Source organism: Chiloscyllium plagiosum, unplaced genomic scaffold (assembly GCF_037043375.1).
Source record: "Chiloscyllium plagiosum isolate Xiang-an unplaced genomic scaffold, Cpla_swu_hap1 HiC_scaffold_12, whole genome shotgun sequence".
Taxonomy (NCBI): Eukaryota; Metazoa; Chordata; class Chondrichthyes; order Orectolobiformes; family Hemiscylliidae; genus Chiloscyllium; species Chiloscyllium plagiosum.
Genome location: NW_028270150.1, coordinates 64,019,396 through 64,032,572, shown reverse-complemented (window position 1 = coordinate 64,032,572; position 13,177 = coordinate 64,019,396).

Below are 13,177 nucleotides of genomic sequence, written 5' to 3'. Positions count from 1 at the left end.
CGCTGACTCCATTTAATGCTCTGGCTTGTCTGTGATGTGTGCTCAGATTGTGACCGTGACTATGAATGTGATCACATATCCACTAAGGTGTACTAATGGAGAATGGAGGAGAATGGATGAAGAAGGGCTTATGCCCGAAACGTCGATTCTCCTGCTCCTTGGATGCTGCCTGACCTGCTGCGCTTTTCCAGCAACACATTTTCAGCTCTGATCTCCAGCATCTGCAGTCCTCACCAGATCCTCAGAGGCTATGACACTGTAATCCTGAAAACTGGACTGCAGGGAGCAGCCCATCCTTCCAGAAAGTTAAGGAATACACTAAAAAACTTAAAATGTTCGGTTTGTGTTAATTTCAATCCCTGTTCCCACTTTGATATGTGTCTCCTATTGGAATGGCCAGATATCAAGACCAACTTTGATTCCTCCACACTGTCGTCTCTCTACAGGACACCTTCACTCGTCTCCAACACATTCCATCCACCTGGACACCCCATGCTGGCCTATTACCCCCCCTCGACCTCTTCATTTCTAACTGCCGCCGAGACATTAACCGCCTCAAACTGTCTATGCCCCTCCCCCACTCCAACTTCTCACCCTCACAACGCACAGTCCTCCACTCCCTCTGCTCCAATCCCAACCTCACCATCAAACCAGCGGATAAAGGGGATGCAGTGGTAGTTTGGTGCACTGACCACTACACCGCTGAAGCCAGATGCCAACTCGAAGACACCTCCTACCGCCCCGTCGACCATGACCCCACCCCCCCATCACCAAACCATCATCTCCCAGACCATACAGAACCTCATCACCTCAGGAGATCTCCCACCCACAGCTTCCAACCTCATAGTCCGGGAACCCCGCACTACCCGGTTCTACCTCCTTCCCAAGATCCACAAGCCTGATCACCCCAGCCAACCCATTGTCTCAGCATGCTCCTGCCCCACTGAACTCATTTCTACCTACCTCAACACTGTCCTATCCCCCCTAGTCCAGGAACTCCCCACATACATTCGCGACATCACCCACGCCCTCCACCTCCTCCAAGACTTCCGTTTCCCCGGCCCCCAATGCCTCATCTTCACCACGGATATCCAATCCCTCTACACCTCCATCCGCCATGACCAGGGCCTTCAAGCCCTCTGTTTCTTCCTCTCCCGACGTCCCCAACAGTACCCTTCCACCGACACTCTCATTCGTTTGGCTGAATTGGTCCTCACCCTCAACAATTTCTCCTTTGAATCCTCCCACTTCCTCCAGACCAAAGGGGTAGCCATGGGCACACGTATGGGCCCGATCTATGCCTGTCTCTTTGTTGGCTACATAGAACAGTTTATCTTCCGTAATTACACCGGCGCCACTCCCCACCTCTTCCTCTGCTACATTGATGACTGCATTGGCACCACCTCGTGCTCCTGCGAGGAGGTTGAGCAGTTCATCAACTTTACCAACACATTCCACCCGACCTTAAATTCACCTGGACCATCTCTGACACCTCCCTCCCCTTCCTGGACCTCTCCATCTCCATTAATGATGACCAACTTGACACTGACATCTTTTACAAACCCATCGACTCCCACAGCTACCTGGATTACACCTTTCTCACCCTATCTCCAGCAAAAATGCCATCCCATACTCCCAATTCCTCCGCCTCCACCGTATCTGTTCCCAGGAGGACCAGTTCCACCACAGAACACACCAGATGGCCTCCTTCTTTAGAGATCGCAATTTCCCTTCTCACGTGGTTGAAGATGCCCTCTAACGCATCTCGCCCACATCCCGCACGTCCGCTCTCAAACTCCACTCCTCCAAATCCCACTCCTTCAACAAGGACAGAACCCCCCTGATCCTCACCTTCCACCCTACCAACCTTCGCATCAGCCATATCATCTGCTGACATTTCCGCCACTTCCAAACGGATTCCACCACCAGAGATATATTTCCCTCCCCACCGCTTTCCGCTTTCCGCAAAGACCTTTTCCTCCATGACTACCTGGTCAGGTCCATGCCCCCCTCCCGTCCTGGCACCCTCCCCTGCCAACACAGGAATTTCAAAACCTGCGTCCACACCTCCTCCCTCACCACCATCTAAGGCCCCAAAGGAGTTTTCCACATCCATTAACGTTTCACCTGCACATCCACCAATGTCAATTATTGTATTTGTTGCTCCCGATGCGGTCTCCTCTACATTGGGGAGACTGGACGCCTCCTCACAGAGTGCTTCAGGAAACATCTCCGGGACACCTGCGCCAATCAGCCCCACCACCCCATGGCCAAACATTTCAACTCCCCATCCTACTCTGCCAAGGACATCCAGGTCCTGGGCCTCCTTCACCCGACGCCTGGAGGAAGAACGCCTCATCTTCCGCCTCGGAACACTTCAGAGCATCAAAGTGGACTTCACCAGTTTCCTTATTTCCCCTTCCCCCCACCTTATCTCAGTTCAAACCTTCCAGCTCAGCACTGTCCTCATGACGTGTCCTACCTGCCAATCTCCCTTCCCACCTATCTGCTCCACCCTCCCATCTGACCTATCGCCTCCATCCCACCTCCATTCACCTTTTGTACTCTTTGCTACCTTCTCCCCAGCCCCAAACCTCCCACCCCCCCAACCCCCATTTATCTCTCTACCCTGGAGGCTTCCTGCCTCTATTCCTGATGAAGGGCTTTTGCCCGAAACATCGATTTTCCTCCTCCTCAGATGCTGCCTGACCTGCTATATTTTTCCAGCACCACTCTGATCTAAACTCTGCTTTCCAGCATCTGCAGTCCTCAATTTTGCCTAGTCCTCTCTCTACAGCCCTACTTCACCATCCACAATTGCCTGGTCACCTTCCTCTTTGGTCAGTTGCACTACCTCCTCATTTTGTGCAGGTCTAAGCATCCTAATGCTGAGCATACCTCCAACCATCTTTCACCTTCCTCTGCAGCAGCTATGTGCCATTTGTCTTGCAGACAGAAAGGAAAATGACGTTTTGCTTGATAATGGTGCCTCCCAATTGGCTTGTCCACACTCCTTTTCATACTATTTGCACAACAACGGAAACAACAGTCTGAAACATGTTGACAAAGTACACTCATGTGCTGGTGAGGTTTACACTTCACTTGCCTACCTGCCCAATTGATTAGACACTGCTTGTTGTCATCCTGAGAGCCTGGTAGTTCAGAGGAGATACGAGCCCACTAATCCATGCAGATACACATAGGCCTCCCTGTTGAGCTGCTACCTCCTGCTGCAACATTTGGCCAGGCAGGCTTGATTAGACAGGAAAGTCTTCTGATACCTTCAATTGGAGAGTACAGCATTTTGCTGTTCCCAAGCAATCTGTATAAGAACCAGCCAAAAGGCATGATTCAACCATGGAGCCAACCTTTGTGTATGCAAGCAATGTGCCAGTTGGATTCTTCTCTTCCCAATGCTGATCAGTCATCCGGACAAACAAGGTTGGGTCTGCAGGTCTGTTCGGGAGTTGGATTCCCATCTGTTCTGTAATGTCAAAGCTCCTATTTTGTATTCACCACAGGCATTTCTGGATGCTGCTTAAAACTGATGCTTGTACTCCAACCCCATCAGCTTACAGCAGGTTGAGAGAATTCCTGATCTGCTCCTGCTGCATAATTGGCCAGGCCAAATGTCTAAACTACATTTATCAATGGATGCTGAATATTTGCAATCAGCCAGCTGTTCCTGTTCCTGTTACCTATTTCCAAGTGCACCACTGGGACCTAATCCAGAACAAATGCGTTCCACCTTCTGATTCCTCCTCTACCAATGATGCCTGACTTTGCTCAAAGTTAAAAATCACACAAAACCAGATTATAGTCCAACAGGTTTAATTGGAAGCAGACTAGCTTTCGGAGTGACGCTCCTGCATCAGGTGATTGTCAATCACCTGATGAAGGAGTGTCGCTCCGAAGGCTAGTGAGCTTCCAATTAAACCTATTGTACTATAACCTGGTGTTGTGTGATTTTTAACTTTGTACACCCCAGTCCAACACCGGCATCTCCGAATCATGACTTTGCTCAGTATTTTTAGCATTTTCTCTTCTTAGTAAAGATCTCCAGCACCCAGTGCATTTTGCTTTTGACTAATAGCAGGTTAGTTCAATGTGGTTTCTTATTTCTTTTAATTGATAGCATGGTGGTGACTTAAATCAGAGAAGAAAATGCATTCTTCAATACTTTTATTGTCTACAACTTCATTTTTGAACATATAATCTATTTTTCATCTTTACATGTGAGCAACAGTATTGGACTGGATGATGGAGTTTCACAGTAGCTCTAATGATAGTCTTTAATCAAAGGGTAATGCCTGCATAATACAAAGTAAAAGGCAACTATCCTATTCTCAAGACTGACTTGGGTAGCATACTGGAAATCAAGTTCAGCTATTCCCAGAGTCATCCTAAAAATTAAAGACTGTAATATGGATACACAGAATTTCTCAACTCCCATGCTTTTAGAATCAGATTGACAGAAATCTGTATATGGATGGGCTGAAGGGCTAAAATTATTGATGATATTTGACACCTTGAATGAGTCCTGTGAACATTCCAAAGATAGCATAACCAAAGTTGCTTTTCTGCACCAGCTGTTTATTACATGAGAGAGAGTCTTGTTCCAGGTCGTAGGACTCCACCTCAGATAGGATTGTGAACGGTGCCAGGAACAAACCGAAATCTCCAGCCCGGCTGTCGATCAAGGTGTCCCTCACTTGCAGGAGGCTGAGAGGCTCACTGTTTTCTTTTCCTTCCTTTTTCATCTTTTCTTTATTACGTAATCATTGGGCACGTTACAGTCCTTTCTTTTTCATCTTTTATTATTATTTAATAAATGTTAATATTTAAGCAAATTGCTGTTGTCAAGTCTTCCCTAAACTACACTTAACCAAATCCAAAAGAACCACTTGGATACATCCTGCGTTCCAAGACAAAACACAGACCAGATCGATGTACTTCACAAAAATGATTATTTATCGCAAGTAATTAGTCTGCAGCTGCTAGTAAATATTTATACAATGTTGGCATGTAACATGACCAGTTAAAGTGTAATTTCGCGCACGCACACACACTCACACACCACTGACTAGGGATAATCGACATGGCTTTGTGCGTGGGAAATCATGTCGCACAATCTTGATTGAGTTTATTGAGGAAGTAACAAAGAGGATTGATGAGGGCAGAGCGATAAATGTGATCTATATGGACATCAGTAAGGTGTTTGACAAGGTTCCCCATGGGAGTCTGATGAGCAAGGTTAGATCTCATGGAATACAGGGAGAACTAGCCATTTGGATACAGAACTGGCTCAAAACTTGTAGATAGAGGTTGGTGGTGGATTGTTTTTCAGATTGGAGACCTGCGACCAGTGGAGTGCCACAAGGATCGGTGCTGGGTCCTCTACTTTTTGTCATTTCCATAAATGATTTGGATGCGAGCATAAGAGGTGCAGTTAGTAAGTTTGTAGATGACACCAAAATTGGAGGTGTAGTGGACAGTGAAGAGGGTTACCTCAGATTACAATAGGATCTTAACCAAATGAGCCAATAGGCTGGAGTTTAATCCAGATAAATGTGGGGTGCTGCATTTTGGGAAAGCAAATCTTAACAGGACTTATGCACTTACTGGTAAGGTCCTAGGGAGTTTTGCTGAACAAAGAAACCTTGGAGTGCAGGTTCATAGCTCCTTGAAAGTGGAGTCGCGGTAGCTAGGATAGTGAAGAAGGCATTTGGTATGCTTTCCTTTATTGGTCAGAGTATTGAATACAGGAGTTGAGACATCATGTTGCGGCTGTACAGGACATTGGTTAGGCCACTGTTGGAATATTGCGTGCAATTCTGGTCTTCTTCCTATCAGAAAGATGTTGTGAAACTTGAAAGGGTTCAGAAAAGATTTACAAGGATGTTGCCAGGGTTGGAGGATTTGAACTATAGGGAGATGCTGAACAGGCTGGGGCTGTTTTCCCTGGGGCGTCGGAGGCTGAGGGGTAACCGTATAGAGGTTTACAAAATTATGAGGGGCATGGATAGGGTAAATAGACAAAGTCTTTTCCCTGGGGTCGGGGAGTCCAGAACTAAAGGGTATAGGTTTAGGGTGAGAGGGGAAAGATAGAAAAGAGACCTAAGGAACAACTCTTTCATGCAGAGAGTGGTACGTGTATGGAATGAGCTGCCAGAGGAAGTGTTGGAGGTTGGTACAATTGCAACATTTAAGAGGCATTTGGATGGGTATATGAATAGGAAGAGTTTGGAGGGATATGGGCCGGGTGCTGGCAGGTGGGACGACATTGGGTTGGGATATCTGGTCGGCATGGACGGTTTGGACCAAAGGATCTGTTTCCATGCTGGACATCTCTATGACTCTATGACCCACATCACACATACACTCTCATACACAAACACACACACACACGCATATCTCTCTCTCTCTCATACACACACACACACACACATCTTTCTCTCTCTCTCACACACACACACACACACATATGCACACAAACACTCTTCCAACATCGCCAACCCCTCCCCGCCCTCAGACATACAGACAGGGAAAACAATTGAAAAGGCAGTTAATACTCTTTTCCCCAAGTTCTCTGTGTTGATTCTTTCTCATCTAAAAGTTTATTTTCTTGGCTTCCCTTTTCTAAATGGTTCTATTGGTTTGCAAGAGACACAGGGTAACTGGCTAACTTGTAAAACATATCAGATTCATCATTTAAAAATCACAGCTTTCAGTGACTACTGAAGAAAAGATTAAGTATTTTTCAGGGTTAAACTGAGGTTTGACTTCAGAGAACAGAGAAGGAGCTTCTGAACGAGTGGAGATCAAAATCTTTCTCTCCATTTTGTTTCCAGTCCAAGCTGTTCATTTACCTGGCAATAAACCACATGGCTATTGTCAGGCAGAAAACTTTTGTCATTGCCAACTTATCACTAGTCCATAGCCTAATCAACTTCTTGTTGCCGCCGAGGTATACCTGTGCACATCTCCTTAGCTCCTTTTTCAATTACTACTTCTTCAAACAATTAGTTACAATGCTTGTCATTGGTGTCAGATTACTTGTATTTTTTAAGCTATTGCTTCCAAACAAACCTGTTGGACTATCACCTGGTGTTGTGTGTTTATTAACTTTATCCACCCCTGTGCAACACTGGCACCTCCACATCTTGTTTTTTTTTTCAAAACATGCAGCCATACTTGAAAACACTTTTTAAAACAAAACAGTCATTTCTCATTTCATTCCACATTTTTGAAAAGCACAGGAGTAAAAGGATAGTGCCCCTACAGATAAGCATGTATTATTTTTTCACAATGATTATCCTATTTTAAGTCAATCCCATACTAACTAAGTGATTTTGCAAATCAGTAAAATTGGCTAACATCATTTTAACAAACATGCTTTGAACATTAATTTATAGTGATTGGTGAGAAAGGTCAGTAGAAAATTTAGCAAGTTGAGAATCCAGATAAATATCCTAATCAGAAATAGCTGTTCCAGGACACACAGTTCACATTATTTTACTGCTGATTCTAATGCCATACCAGTCTAAACTTGATGAGCTGAATGGCCTTCTCTTATGTTGTAATTACACTGCGTCTAATTTTCGTATCTTTCAGTGGTTCTGTTTCTCTGGTAGTAATAACAGTGAAATTACAAATTCATGGTAATTAATCCTTTGAAACTGACAATAACTTCTGGATGCTGAAGTTAAGCATTTGAATGTGGAAATTTGGAAGTTGATCTCAGTGATTCTATGCTTCTCTTAAACAGCACTGCAGAAGTCAACACAGACTCAATTAACAGTCATTGAACTGACAAGAACTTGCCCTTTTATATCCTGCTCATGTAGTAATTCCCTTGAAAAAGTTACACTTTGGTGAATGAAGTGCGACTGATTTTTTTGTGTTGTACTAAGTTTATAATTACCACTAAAAAGTCATCAGGCTCTAAAAAACAAATATTTGATGAATTTGTCCTTTGTGACAATAAATCCTAGATACCACTTTTTTTTTTAACTGAAGTTTGTCTATGATATTTCAGTTTCTCTCTGAATCCATGTGTATTTCTCACTCATTTGCTTCACTGCCTGTAATCTGAATAAAGAAGTGAAGTATAAACAGTGTATTTTACTTACTGGGTCTGCTGTAAAAATTATTTAATGTGATTGATGGATTAATCTATTATTAATGGAATGGTAATTAATCCTGACAATAACTGACAATAACTTCTGGAATCTGAAGTTAAGCATTTGCATGTGGAAATTTGGTAGTTCCATTAACTACCATTGATGGATTAATCTATTTATTCATTTATGCTGGACACTTGGACAGGGTGGCTCAGTGGTTAGCCCTGCTGCCTCATAGTGCCAGGGACCTGGGTTTCATTCCAGTTTCGGGTGATTGTGTGGATCTTGCACATTCTCCCCATGTCTGTGTGGGTTTCCTCCCACATCCAAAGGTGTGCAGGTTAGGTGAATTGGTCATACTAAAATGCCCATAATGTTCATAAATATGTAGGTTAGGTTCATTAGTCAGAGGCAAATATAGAGTAATAGGGTAGGGGAATGGGTCTGGATGGGTTATTCTTCAGAGGGGTCAGTTTGGGCTTGTTGGGCCTAATGGCCTGTTTCCACACTGTAAGGATTCTATGAAATTCTAATCCTTTTAACTGGGTGCCAGAATCCAATGAAAATCAAAAACATAAAAATCCTATTCAACTGTAATTCCTTTTCAGTCAATGATGAGCACTGTAGCTTTACTGTTGACTGAATATCTGGGCCATAATTTTTGTTTATTTTACATAAGAACATCACAAATAGTAGCTGAAATAAGCTATATACTCCCTTGAGTTTGCTCCACTGTTCAGAAAAATTATGGCTGATTTTTGACTGCAATTCCATTTTAGCACCCAAATCCCTAAATCCCTTGATTCCCTTTAGAATCCAAATAACTATCAATCTCAGTCTTGAATAAACTCAACAACCAAGTATTCACAGATTTCTAGAATAAAGCATCTCTGAGATTCACATTCGTCTGCGTGAAAAAATTTCTCCTCATCTCAGTCCTCAGTTGTCCATACTTATCCTTAGGCTACACCTTGTAGTTCTCTATGCTCCAGTTGGGAAAGTGATCTTTAAGCCTGTCAAACTGTCTTAGTGTTCTGAACTTTTCAGTGAGATCACCTCTCATTCTTTTAATACTCTGAGAGAACAGGCCCACTCTCCTCAACCTCTCCTCTCAAAAACAATTCTATTATCCCAGGAGTAAATGAAATGCAATTTCAATATATTCTACTTAAAACAGATATATTTTCCCTCAGGCACAAGGCCCAAAACTGTACAACATACGCTGAGAATAGTTAAGCCAAAACTCCATACAATTGCTGGAAGACTTCCTTAATCTTGTACTCCGATACCCTTGCAGTAAGGCCGACATTTCTTCTAACTTCTGTACTTTCTGTACCTGTATGTTAAATTTTCATGTCTTGAGCTCAAGGATAACCAAATTCATATGAACAATCTCTCACTTTTTTTAAACATTATGATTTTATCTTCCTGATATTTTTTCCAAATGAATAATCTTAAATTGTCCCATCTCATGTTCTATGAGTATAATAATCCTACACTATCCGTGTGATAAAAATTCTCCTTAACTTGCCTCCAGTTATTTCACCAATTACTTTGAATGTGTGCCTCCTGGTTGTTGGCCTCTTTGCTGAGACAAGTGGTGCAGCGGTAGTGCCCTACTTCTAAACTAGGAGGCCTATGTTTAAAGTCCCACATGGTCTAGACAGAATCCCTGCATGGGATTACAAAATATCTATTGGTGTGTTGAATGATATTTACAAATGGGATGCTGGGCCAAAACCTGGCTGTGTGAAAACTAAAGCTTCTTGAAAATGGGACATCTTAAAAAAAAATCCATATCAAAATGTCTAATCATTTCAAAATCAACCCAGAAAACATGATTCTACCTAAACCAGGTGGGTCAAGTCTGGGAAATCAAGATTTTGGCTCGAACCCAGCCTTGGTTCCCAGTTTTTGGACTGTCAAAGCCTTGTAGAGAGTCAATATTGGTAAAGAACCAGTTCTAATTCTTCATACCAGAATGACTTGATTTTTAAAACGTTTTCTCATGAGTGCTAATTGGAACAGGGTTAAAATATTTGCAGCTGGTGGTGCTTGGAGAAACATAGTGGAGGTAGTGACGTAATAAAACAGTATGATGTGATTTGAAAAGATAGACTGTTGAGGTACAGCTAGGATGCTGTGATACTTATGCTAGTTCCCATATGTAAAAGAAGTGCAGGTCATGTAGAATTAAATAATTCAATGAATTTTTATTTCAGCAAAAGTTTTCCATATACCTATCTTGCATTTACAGTCGGTGACATGTTTAGGTTTGGGCTAACCAATTTTAATTACTTAACTGTTAATTAACCATTTCCATTTCTACGATGGTGTATGATTTTGTGCCTTTGGAGTTTTTTTTTTGATTTTCTTTTTGTTTTAATGTTGCTTTTCCCTTTTATAAATCGTTAGCCTGCCTTTGATCTTTACCATGCCTTCCTACCTCATGAATGAAATTATTTGTGATATAGTGAAAAAAGTTGAGTTAAATCAATGCACCACAGTTACAGAATTCCTGTGATCATCAAAGTCTGTCACTTTTTAAAGAAATATATGTTCAGCATGACTTTGTCCTATAAATCTTCGTACACTCCTTCTGTCCACTATCCATGTTTAAGGCTGTCTTTGAACAAATCAGCAGCAGGAAAAGTGGGAGAGAAATCCATCACTTGTTATAGTTGTATTGATAAACCCATTCAGCGTTCTATAGCTGTATGGACAAATTAAAAGTTGAGGAATATAAATTGGTCTTTGCTGGCTCTGCTTTTTGTGAACTACTTAGTCTACTAAGGTATCCATGATGTAGAGATGCCAGTGTTGGACTGGGGTGGACAAAGTTAAAAATCACACAACATCAGGTTATAGTCCAACACTGGAAGTACAAGCTTTTGGAGCACTGCTCCTTTATCAGGTAGCAGTGAGGCAGATTCGTATGTCATAGAATTTATAGTAAAAGATCAAAGTGTTATACATGTCTTTAATAATTTAAAATGGGGATGCAGGTTTTGATTAATTAATATTTAAATCCCAGAACTTCTTTCCAGTCACAGTCCTGACGTAACTTAAGATATTATATTAAAAAGTGACATCTCAGCTCAAACAATGCATTAAAGGTGTGAGGTTAGAGTCTGTCGGTATCCCAATCTTCAATCAGACTGGTTCTATTTCCTAAGTAGGAATTTATAAAATGTCACATGGACTGACTGCCTACAGATTGTGTGGTTTTTGAACAAAATAGAACCTTTCTGTAAATACATATCTGCAAATGCAAATTCACCCCATAGACTTATACGTGTATGTGCGTGCATTTGTGTGTTAGCGGGAGAGAGAGAGATAGAGAGAGAGAGAAAGAGAGAGAAAGAGTGAGTTCTCTCTAATTTCTTGTGGTCTTGGGATGAATAATTGCCATACCACATTGTGATGCATCCAGATAGTATGCTCTCTGTGGGGCATTGATAAAAATTAATAAGATTCCTTGTGAACATGCTGAATTTCCTTAGACTCCTGAGGAAATAGAGATGTTGTTGTGCTTCTTCGACAGTCGTGTCGATGTGGGTGGACTAGTACATCACTAACTAGGAATGTGATGCTCTTGACTATATCCACCTCAAGACCATTGATGCAGACAAAGTATGCCCACTACTCTGCTTCCTAAAGTCAATGACCAGCTTCTTTATTTCATTTATGTTGATGGAGAGATTGTTGGCTTTACACTATGCTGCCAAGCACTGAATCTTTTTCTTGTATTCTGTCTTGGCATTACTTGGGATTTGACTTGCAACAGTGGTGTCATCAGCAAACTTATGAATGGAGTTGGGGTGGAATTTGGTCACACAGTCTTGAGTGTAAAAGCAGTATCAAAGGGGCTGAGTTCACAGCCTTATGGGGCAATGGTATTGAGGATTATGGTAGAGGAGATATTATCACCTATTCATATTGATTGTGGTATGAAGTCAAGGATGCAGTTAAAAAGGTGGGAACCAAGATCTCGGTCTTGGAGTTGAGAGATGACTTTAGAATTATCATGTTGAATATGGAGATGTCATTAATAAGAAGCAGCTTGATGTAGGTATCCTTCTTGTCCAAATGTTCCAATGATGAGAGTAGGGCAAGGGAAATGGTGTCTGCTGTCGAACTGTTATGTTGGTAGATCTAATAGAATATTGTTACTCATTCGGGTAGCCTTAGAATTGAGGTTTAGAAGAGCAGAAAGATTATAAGATATGCAAAATAAAATCTGTGGTAGACAGCTCACAAAATGTTGCCACAGTCCAGTGCCATGTTACCAATTATCCTAAAGTTAACTTGACAACACAAATGCTAAAAGGAGATTGCTTATATGAGTAAGATGAGCAAACTTGCCTGAATTCAAGTCATTAGGAAAAATGTCGCATTTCAGAGAACATAAACAGTTGGCTAAATGAGCAGAAGATTAACCAATCATGGTACATTACACATATGTAACTTTGCCAGTGGTCAACTAATCAATTGCTGATGACTGAACAGTGTTAAGGTTTGATCATACAGACTGCTTGCATGTAAAGAGGTAGAAGAGAATGTGTCTCAGAGCAATAGATTGCTAGCTCAAGGGTAAGAGTTGCCTGATCAACAATTGGAGGTTGAGATAGAGCAAGCTGATTATCTGTTTCAATCTGATTATCAGAAAAGTCCACATAAACCAAGTCACTTGTGATTGTCAGCAATGTACGGGAGAACTTGTGATATGTTACTATTTTTGCAATATGTCGTAATGTACCCTGCTTCAATAAAGAACAATTGGGTATACACAACTGTTTGGACTTCCTTGGGTTATTGATATTCACAGAAAGCCCAACAGACTCAGGAAGGTAGTAATTAAAATCTGCAACTGTTGTCTACATGTCTTTCATATAATACAGCTATAAACCATGTCATTATCAACTAATAAACTTATAATGGTTATTCATTCTAATTATAAGTAGACAGGCACAGGACTATATCAGAACCTTTCTCTCTCAGGTTCCAATTTTATGTAATCTATCATCATCTGACATGACCGATGATGCACTCTA